General features: G+C 61.4%; 2 non-coding genes across 2 annotated transcripts; both read left to right on the top strand.

Moving 5' to 3' along the window:
- Window positions 1–6,630: 6,630 nt before the first annotated feature.
- On the top strand, window positions 6,631–8,440 carry LOC146832835 (18S ribosomal RNA). Its single transcript, XR_014961006.1, has one exon. It is a non-coding gene; the product is annotated as an 18S ribosomal RNA (ribosomal RNA).
- Window positions 8,441–9,648: 1,208 nt separating this feature from the next.
- Window positions 9,649–9,804, top strand: LOC146832834 (5.8S ribosomal RNA). Its single transcript, XR_014960877.1, has one exon. It is a non-coding gene; the product is annotated as a 5.8S ribosomal RNA (ribosomal RNA).
- Window positions 9,805–9,982: the final 178 nt, after the last annotated feature.

The raw sequence follows: 9,982 nt of genomic DNA, 5'->3' as shown, positions 1-9,982 counted from the left end.
GGAGCCCTGCTCCTAAGAAATCAGTTCCTGTTTGCGCCAAGAAGAAACTCTGCCTGAAGAGAAGGACCTGGAAAAGCTGCATGGAGGAGTACTGTCTCTAAGCCTGAGAGACTGGCCTGTGGTGGGTGCCTTTCTGCTGGAAGGAGAGGAAGAAAAGACTGAGAAAGACTTTTAATCAACTTGTGCTTTACAAACAATCTCCAAGGGCTTGCTTGTGAACTTGCCCCCTGAACTGCGCCCCAGGAACAGTGGGCGCTACCTTTCCCCTGGAAGAAGAGAAGCTGCTGGAGGTGGTTCTACAACGCTGGCCCCAGAGAACCTGTGTGCCCCTCATCTCACTGAGCACCGCGACTTCTGCCACCGGGGGCTGCTGTGAGCACCGTAAAGGCCTGCCTGCCTGGCCCGAGCACAGCAAGCAACTGCCCCTCAAGCCGTAGCTCGCAACGTAAGGAACACACTGACCAGGCTCCAAGCGCCGAGCCTCTGCGACCCCTGGCCGTGGAGATCACTGTAAGGACCTGCGACGCACTGTTCGTCATCTGAGCAAAGCCGACCGCACTGCGACGCGCTAGAAATCACCCCCGAGCTGCCCCTCCTGCTTCTAACCTCGTTGTGTGCCTGGGAACGTCCTGAAGCGCCCCACAAAGCATCGCCGCCCACTGACCACGAGGGACGACAACGCGACGTGGGACACTCCTCTGTGGACTCCTGAGGCCGCCACGAACATTGCCCCCGAAGAACAAGGTACTGTAAGCTGCAGCGCCCCTGTACGCAGCTTCCTTCGCTGTGTACGGCGCCACCGTCCCGCTACGCTTCACACGCGAGAAGCGTGAGCTTTGGAACCGTGCAAACCAGCTGTACGAGGCGTCCCGACGAAGGTACGGTCCGTACAGCATTAAATACATAGACGGTGCTCACGCAAGAAGCGTGAGTTTCGGCAAGAGGCGTACCGGACTTGTACGACGTGTACCTACGAGGGTACGGTCCATACGGCTCAAGTCAAGCATACGTGTGCTCACGCGAGAAGCGTGAGAAACGGCACGACGCGTCCAAGTAGCGGTACGAAGCATACCAAAGGCGCTACGAAGCGCACAGACCCCAAAAGAAGCATATTTTGAGCTGGAAACTGCATTTTAAGAACTGTGGACTGCCTAAAAGTAATACAAGTAACTGGAACCTCATTTAAGTGAAGAACTGTATTGTTGAAAGCCTGCTTAAAGAAATCTTTTATATAAAGAACTTTATTTTTACATAAATACAGCCTTGTGTCTCTGTGTGGTGGGGTGGTGATTGTTGTGTGGGACATCTTGAATGCTTAACCTAATGCCCTCTGGAATCTAGCCTGACTGCTCGCGCCACGTTACCTAGAGGGTGAGCAGGGGTTATTTTTAAAGAGGTAATCCTACGCCCTGACTTAGAGGAAAGGGTCCCTGCTTGTCGCAAGTGCATACCTGCGCCAACCAGAGACCCCGGATTCTAACAGCGACCAGATGGCCGGGCTGCCCTGGAAGTCCCGATGGGGGCTCATTTGTCTCCCCGATCCCAACCAGGGCTCCAGGAGGTCGGGCGTCCAGGCCTAGGGTCCCCTGAGTCTCTCAGTGCGCTCGGGTTCCCAGAAAAAGGGGTCGCTTTCCTCCGGATTACTAGGGGCAGGGTATGCCGGAACACCCCTCCAGGGCTGCGGTTTTCTGCCGGGGATCAGATGGGCTATGCCCGGACAACACCTCCCTTCCGTCCGGGGGCTCCCTCCTCTGACCCACAGCATGGCAAGGTGCCCGGGACGGGTTCCATGGCTCCTGGGCAGTTCTCCCCCCGGCGTCCGGGCCTGAGAACTCCAGCGGTCCTCCCCGTGCCTGAGGCCCAGCTGGGGTCCCCGAGCCTTCGGGAATTGGAGCCCCCGAGCCCTGCATGGGCAGACGGGAGCCCAACTGCGAAGGCTCAGGGTGGGCAGATGGGAGTCCTTTCGGTCCCGGCCATCTGGTCGCACCTTTCCCCTCAGCCATCTGGTCATACGCAATGCTTTCTAATGGGGCGACCAGATGGCCGGGCTGCCCTGGAAGTCCAGATGGGGGCTCATTTGCCTCCCCGATCCCAGCCAGGGCTCCAGGAGGTCGGGTGCGTACGGGCCTAGGGTCCCCTAAGTCTTGCGGTGCGGACGGGTTCCCAGAAAGATGGGTAGCTTTCCTCCGTATTACTAGGGGCAGGGTATGGCGGAACACCCCTTCCGGGCTGGCGGTTCTCTGCCGGGGACCAGATGGGCTATGCCCGGACAACACCTCCCTTCCGTCCGGGGGCTCCCTCCTCCGGCCCACGGCGTGGCTCCATGGGTCCTGGGCAGTCCTCCCCAGGCGTACGGGCCCGAGAGCTCCAGCGGTCCTCCCCGTGCCTGAGGCCCAGCCGGGGTAACCAAGCCCCTGGGAAGCGGAGCCCCAGAGCGCTGCATGTGCAGGTGGGAGCCCAACCGCGAAGGCTCAGGCAGGTAGATGGGAGTCCTTTCAGTCCCGGTTATCTGGTCGCACCTTTCTCCTCGGCCATCTGGTGGCACGCAATGCTTTCCAATGGGGTGACCAGATGGCCGGGCTGCCCTGGAAGTCCCAATGGGGGCTCATTTGCCTCCCCGGTCCCAGCCAGGGCTCCACGAGTTCGGGCGCATCCAGGCCTACGGTCCCCTGAGTCTCGCGGTGCGCACAGGTTGCCAGAAAGTGCGGTAGCTTTCCTCTGGATTACTAGGGGCAGGGTATGCTGGAACACCCCTCCCGGGCTGGCGGTTCTCTGCCGGGGACCAGATGGGCTATGCCCGGACAACACCTCCCCTCCGTCCGGGGATCCCTCCTCCAGCCCACGGCGTGGCAAAGTGCCCAGGACGGGCTCCCTGGGTCCTGGGCAGTCCTCTCCTGGGTGTCCGGGCCTTGAGAGCTCCAGCGGTCCTCCCCGGTCCTGAGGCTAAGCCGGGGTCCCCGAGCCCCCGGGAAGCGGAACCCACGAGCCCTGCAAGGGCAGGCGGGAGCCCAACCGCGAAGACTCGGGAGGGCAGATGGGAGTCCTTTCGGTCCCAGCAATCTGGTCACACATTTCCCCTCAGCAATCTGGTCACACGCAATGCTTTCCATTGGGGCGACCAGATGGCCGGGCTGCCCTGGAAGTTCTGATGGGGGCTCATTTGCCTCCCCGATCCCAGCCAAGGCTCCAGGAGGTCGGGCACATCCAGCCCTATGGTCCCCTGAGTCTCGCGGTGCGCACAGGTTGCCAAAAAGAGCGGTAGCTTTCCTCCAGATTACTAGGGGCAGGGTATGCGGGAACACCCCTCCCGGTCTGGCAGTTCTCTGTCGGGGACCAGATGGCTATGCCTGGACAACACCTCACCTCCGTCCCGGGGCTCCCTCCTCCGGCCCACGGCATGGTAGAGTGCCCGGGACAGGCTCCATGGGTCCTGGGCAGTCCTCTCCGGGGATCCGGGCCCGAGAGCTCCAGCAGTCCTCCCCGTGCCTGAGGCCCAGCCGGAGTCCTGGAGCCCCTGGAAAGCAGAGCCCCCAAGGCCTGCAAGGGCAGGCAGGTGCCCAACAGCAAAGGATCGGGCGGGCAGATGGGAGTCCTTTCAGTCCCAGCCATCTGGTCGCACCTTTCCCCTTGGCCATCTGGTCGCACGCAATGCTTTCCAATGGGGCAACCAGATGACCGGGCTGCCCTGGAAGTCCTGATGGGGGTTCATTTGCCTCCCCGATCCCAGCCAGGGCTCCAGGAGGTCGGGCGCATCTTGGCCTAGGGTCCCCTAAGTCTCGCTATGTGCACGGGTTCCCAGAAAGAGGGGTAGATTTCTTCTGGATTACTAGGGGCAGGGTATGCCGGGACACCCCTCCCGGGCTGGCGGTTCTCTGCCAGGGACAAGATGGGCTATGCCTGGACAACACCTCCCCTCTGTCCGGTGGATCCATCCTCCAGCCCATGGTGTGGCAAAGTGCCCAGGACGGGCTCCATGGGTCCTGGGCAGTCTTCCCCTGGGCGTCCGGGCCCGAAAGCTCCAACGGTCCTCCCCATGCCTGAGGCCCAGCCAGGGTCCCCGAGCCCCGGGAAGCGGAGCCCCCCAAGCCCTGCAAGGGCAGACAGGAGCCCAACCGCGAAGGCTCGGGCTGGCAGATGGGAGTCCTTTCGGTCCCGGACATCTGGTCACACCTTTCCCCTCGACCATCAGGTTGCACGCAATGCTTTCTAATGGGGCGACCAGATGGCCGGGCTGCCCTGGAAGTCCCGATGAGGGCTCATTTGCCTCCGCGATCCCAGCCAGGGCTCCAGGAGGTCAGGCGCGTCTGCGCCTAGGGTCCCCTGAGTCTCGCGGTATGCACAGGTTATCAGAAAGGGGGGTAGCCTTCCTCCGGATTACTAGGGACAGGGTACTCCAGAACCCCTCTCGGCCTAGTGTTCCTCAGCCGGCAGCTGGACGGGCCAGGACGCTGCCCCAGCACGAGGTCCTTCCCCGGGCCTGCCACTTGGCAGGCTGCAGCGGATTGAGTCCTGTGGTCATGGGGAGCCTCCCCCTGCATGGCTGGGTTCAGGGGCTCCCAGGGGCCTTGGGGAGGGCTTCCTCCCCACCCCGAGCTCTGTCCTCGGTACCACTGCATGGCAGGATGCCCGGGATGGGGTCCAGCGAGCCTGGGGAGGCTTCCCCTGCACCTCCGGGCTCAGGAGCCCTGGCTGGGTCCATGGGCCCTGTCGGGCCCCAGGTCGGGTGCTCCAGCCCTGGGCCCCGTTCCCCGGGCTGCCACGCTGCCAAAGGCCCGTGATGGGGTTCCGTTGTGCCCAGGGAGCCTCTGCTTGCTTGGCCTGGTTCAGGAGCTCCGGCCGGGGCCCCTGAGGGCTCCGGGGAGGGCAGCCTCCCCACTCCGGGCTCTGTCCTCTGTCCTGCTGCGTGGCAGGGTGCCCAGGATAATGTCCGGTGGGCCTGGTGTGGCTTCCTCTGTGCCTCTGGGCCTGGGAGCCCTGGCTGGGTCCAGGGGCCCCGCTGGGCCCCGGTTCGGGTGCTCTGGCCCTGGGCCCCGTCCCCCCGGTCTGTAGCTCTGCCAAAGGCCCAGAACGGGGTTCCGTTGTGTCCGGGAGTCTACCCTTGCTTGGCTGGGTTCAGGAGCTCTGGCCGGAGCCCCTGAGGGCTCCGGGGAGGGCAGCCTCGGGCACTGTCCTCGGTCCTGCTGCGTGGCAGGGTGCCCGGGATTGTGTCCAGTGGGCCCGGGGAGGCTATCCCTGCGCCTCTGGGCCCTAGACCCCGTCTCCCGGCCTGCTGCTTCACCAAGGGCCCAGGACGGGGTCTGTCGGTCCCATGCAGTCCTCCCCTGCTTGTCAAGGAGTCCACGGGCCCCGGGTTGGAGGGCCTGTCGGGTCCCCCTCGCAGCCCCCATGGCTGGGCCCCAGCTGGAGCCCTGGGCCTCCGGTACCCCATGCCCCAGAGCCTGCTCTCTCTTTCATTGGGGTGCAGAGCGACCAGTTGGCCTCCCTTTCGAGCCCGGCCATCTGGTCACACGCAATGCTTTTCTATGGGGCAACCAGATGGCCTGGGCTTCCCTGGAAGTCCCGATGAGAGCTCATTTGCCTCCCCGATCCCAGCGAGGGCTCCAGGAGGTCGGGTATATTAGCGCCTTGGGCCCCCTCTGTCACCTCGTGTGCACAGATTACAAGAAAGGGGGGTAATTTTCTTCCAGATTACTAGGGAGAGGGTCAGTCCGGCGATTCCGAAACTGGGAAAGGCAGAACCCGGGCCTGCCTGCCGGGACCCCCATGGGCCCGGGTACTCACCTGCCTCCAAGCCCCTTCCCGATGGTCCTTTTCCTCTGAGCCTGCTCAGTATGACCTCCGTGAGGTCTGGCGATTCTGAGATGGGGGAAGGCAGCACCCGGGCCCGCCCGCCGGGGCCCCCAGGGGCCTGGGCCTGAGCCTCTCTCTTCCCGATGGGCCTTTCCTTCAAGCCTGCTCGCCCCGGGAGCAGGCAGGGACACAAAGCAGGCATCCCCTGCTCATGGCAGCCTGCCAGGGGTGGCCCCGGCCGTACTCCGATCGATTGGGCACTCTCGGTCCGTTTAAGGATGTACTGCTTGCCTAGCCTCGGCTGTTGTTTCAAGCAAAGAGTTTCCACCACGCATGGACTGTCTGACTCGAGGGCCTGCCGCCTAGCGGGAGGCCTCTCACCCTACCCACCAGAGCAAAGGCCGAGTGGCCCTGGCAGCTCGTGCCCCCCAGTGGTCCGACCCGAGCGCAAGAGGTCGGGTGGTGCCAGGCCCTCTGATGCTGCCACCCGGCAGGTCGGTAGGACCCGCGCACCACACCATCACCCCTCTCCGCCCAGCACATTTCCACAGCAGTTCTGAACGACCGTTCCGAGGGGTGCCGCCGCCACCGCCAGGCCCCGGCACCCCTGCGTCTCGCTCAGGCTGTGCCTCGGCCCACCTCTCCCTCCTGGGGGAGACAGCTGGGCCCGCCGATGCCCATGCGAACGCACCTCTCCATACCCCTCCAGCGAGCACTCCCGCCCAGGCGGGCTGGCGCCTTCCCCCAGCAGGCTCCCGAGAGGGAGGGGTGCGCAAAGGTTGTCCTGTCTAGGAGATGGGCATGTGGCTTCCCCGAACCCACCCTGTCAGCAGGTGCGGCTACCTGGTTGATTCTGCCAGTAGCATATGCTTGTCTCAAAGATTAAGCCATGCACGTGTAAGTACACATGGCCGGTACAGTGAAACTGTGACTGGCTCATTAAATCAGTTTTGGTTCCTTTGATCGCTCCATCTGTTACTTGGATAACTCTGGTAAATCTAGAGCTAATACATGCCGACAAGCGCTGACCTCCCGGGATGCGTGCATTTATCAGACCAAGAACAATCCGGGCTCGCCCGGCCGCTTTGGTGACTCTAGATAAACTCGGGCCGATGGCACGTCCCCGTGACGGTAACGATACATTTGGATGTCTGCCCTATAAACTTTCGATTGTACTTTCTGTGCCTACCATGGTGACCACGGGTAACGGGGAATCAGGGTTCGATTCCGGAGATGGAGCCTGAGAAACGGCTACCACATCCAAGGAAGGCAGCAGGCGCGCAAATTACCCACTCCCGACTCGGGGAGGTAGTGACGAAAAATAACAATACAGGACTCTTTCGAGGCCCTGTAATTGGAATGAGTACACTTTAAATCCTTTAACGAGGATTCCATTGGAGGGCATGTCTGGTGCCAGCAGCCGCGGTAATTCCAGCTCCAATAGCGTATATTAAAGTTGCTGCAGTTAAAAAGCTCGTAGTTGGATCTTGGGATCGAGCTGGGGGTCTGCCGCGAGGCGAGCTACCGCCTGTCCCAGCCCCTGCCTCCTGGCGCCCCCTTGATGCTCTTGACTGAGTTTCCTGGGGGTCTGAAGCATTTACTTTGAAAAGTGTATAGTGTTCAAAGCAGGCCGGTCACCTGAATACTTCAGCTAGGAATAATGGAACACGGTTCTATTTTGTTGGTTTTCGGAACTGGGGCCATGATTTAGAGGGACGGCCGGGGGCATTCGTATTATGCCGCTAGAGGTGAAATTCTTAGACCGGCGCAAGACGAACCAAAGCGAAAGCATTTGCCAAGAATGTTTTCATTAATCAAGAACGAAAATCAGAGGTTCGAAGACGATTAGATACCGTCGTAGTTCCGACCATAAACGATTCCGACTAGCTATCCGTCGGCATTATTCCCATGACCCACCGAGCAGCTTCCGGGAAACAGAAGTCTATGAGTTCGGGGGGGGGGGGGTATGGTTGCAAAGCTGAAACTTAAAGGAATTGACGGAAGGGCACCACCAGGAGTGGAGCCTGCTGCTTAATTTGATTCAACATGGGAAACTTCACCCGGACCGGATACGGAAAGGATTGACAGATTGATAGCTCTTTCTCGATTCTGTGGGTGGTGGTGCATGGCCGTTCTTAGTTGGTGGAGCGAATTGTCTGGTTAATTCCGATAACGAACAAGACTCCTCCATGCTAATTAGTTATGGGATCCGAGGCGGTTGGCGTCCAACTTCTTAGATGGACAAGTGACGTTAAGCCACACGAGATCGAGCAATAACAGGTCTGTAATGCCCTTAGAAGTCCGGGGCTGCACGCGCGCTACACTGAACGGATCAGCGTGTGTCTAACCTTCGCCGACAGGTGCGGGTAACCCGCTGAACTCCGTTCATGATAGGGATTGCAATTATTTACATGAACGAGGAATTCCCAGTAAGTGCGGGACATAAGCTTGCGTTGATTAAGTCCCTGCCCTTTGTACACACCGCCCGTCGCTACTACCGATTGGATGATTTAGTGAGGTCCTCGGATCGGCCCGGCCAGGGTCAGCAACGGCCGTGGCGGAGCGCTGAGACGACAATCAAACTTGACTATCTAGAGGAAGTAAAAGTCATAACAAGGTTTCCGTAGGTGAACCTGCGGAAGGATCATTAACAGTGGAGCGGCCTGAGCGACTGACGCGCCAGTCCGAAGCTCTTGGCTGCCTCCTGCAAGCACACTCTGTAGGCACAGGGCACCCTGGCGTGCCACGGCCGGCGGAGCGGTCTTTGGCCGCATGGGGCGCTTGGGTGAGGACCGGGCCTTCGGCAGGCCTCTTCCACCAGGGAAGACCCGACCGACACGCAAGGGACCGGGTGTGGCCCCTGTCCCTCTCTGGGAGGATCACAGCGGTAGGCCCTCTCGAGATGAAACCTAAGCTCACCCGGCATGACCCCCTCGGTGGGGGAAAACCGAATAGTAGTAATAATCCACATTTGTAAAGCGCGAACAATCACCCATAAGGGTCTCTAGGCGCTGGGGGCCATCGGGAAGATTAAGCAAGCTATTGGCCAGAGTCACATGGTGCTGGGCTAACATGCTGCCGGCGCCCGGGATCGAACCGTGATCCCCAGATTCCGGAGTCAGTCGCCCTGGCCGGGCAACACACCTCTTCTATTGCATCATTCATTGCAGTGCATCATTGGGCTGGTACCACCACCCTCAAAAGGGCCTGCAGCCAGCTGGGCCCTCTATTGCCCACCGTCCCGGCCCCACCGGGATTCGGGCGACCGAAGAGTGGCCCTTCTTGTGCGGTAGGGCAGTCTGGAAGAGAAGGGGCTGGCGGCTTGCGAGGGGACCCCGGCCACCTCTCGGTGGGAGGTGTGCGGGATGGGGAGCCGCCTGGCTCTTCCCTTCTGGTGCCTCCGACCCGGACAAGGGTGGGGTGGGCTGAACAAAGCCAGCCCGCCGACATGCCTCAGGCCGCCCGGCGATGGACGGCTGACGTGCAGGTGGAGTGACCCTCCCTCGTTACCAGGTACCCGGTTCGACCCGGTCCTGTGCGGCCGGGCCGAGGGGTTTGAAGACTCCCGTGGTCCCTCCCAGTTACTCCGGGAGGGACCGGCTTCTGTGGGGCTGCCTGCTCCTGTCACACTGGGAGCCCCCTTCTTTGCCCAGGGGTGGGTGGGTTGGCTGGGGACTCCCAGGCCGAGCACCTGGTAATGGTATTTTTCTCCCAATGGTGCAGTCTGACTCCCAGAGAGGAAGCCTTGAACGGGGCGCCTGGGCCGTCTTGCCGCGCGGGCTGTGGACAGACGGCGTTGCCTTGCTCCCACCTCTCCTGTGCCCACAGGTGGGGGAACTTTTTCAAAAAGTTGCCTGTGACTCTTGGTCGTGGATCACTCGGCTTGCGCGTCAATGAAGAACGCAGCTAGCTGCGAGAATTAGTGTGAATTGCAGAACACATTGATCATCGACACTTTTCTAACGCACCTTGCGGCCCCGGGTTCCTCCCGGGGCTATGCCTGTCTGAGGGTCGCTCAATCATCAATCGCCCCGGGGCTTCCCTGGGACGTGGCTGGGGCTGTCGCAGGGTTAACTCTGCTTCCCTTCGTCCCCCCACAAGGTCAGACCCCCCTGATCGCCCGTGGCAGGGTCCCTCACCAGATCCTGCTGCGGAGGTACACCGCCGGCGCACCTGGCCCCCAAGAAGGGGT

Source organism: Triturus cristatus, chromosome 4_2, assembly GCF_964204655.1.
Source record: "Triturus cristatus chromosome 4_2, aTriCri1.1, whole genome shotgun sequence".
Classification (NCBI taxonomy): domain Eukaryota; kingdom Metazoa; phylum Chordata; class Amphibia; order Caudata; family Salamandridae; genus Triturus; species Triturus cristatus.
This window is presented reverse-complemented; position numbering and strand designations above follow the sequence as displayed.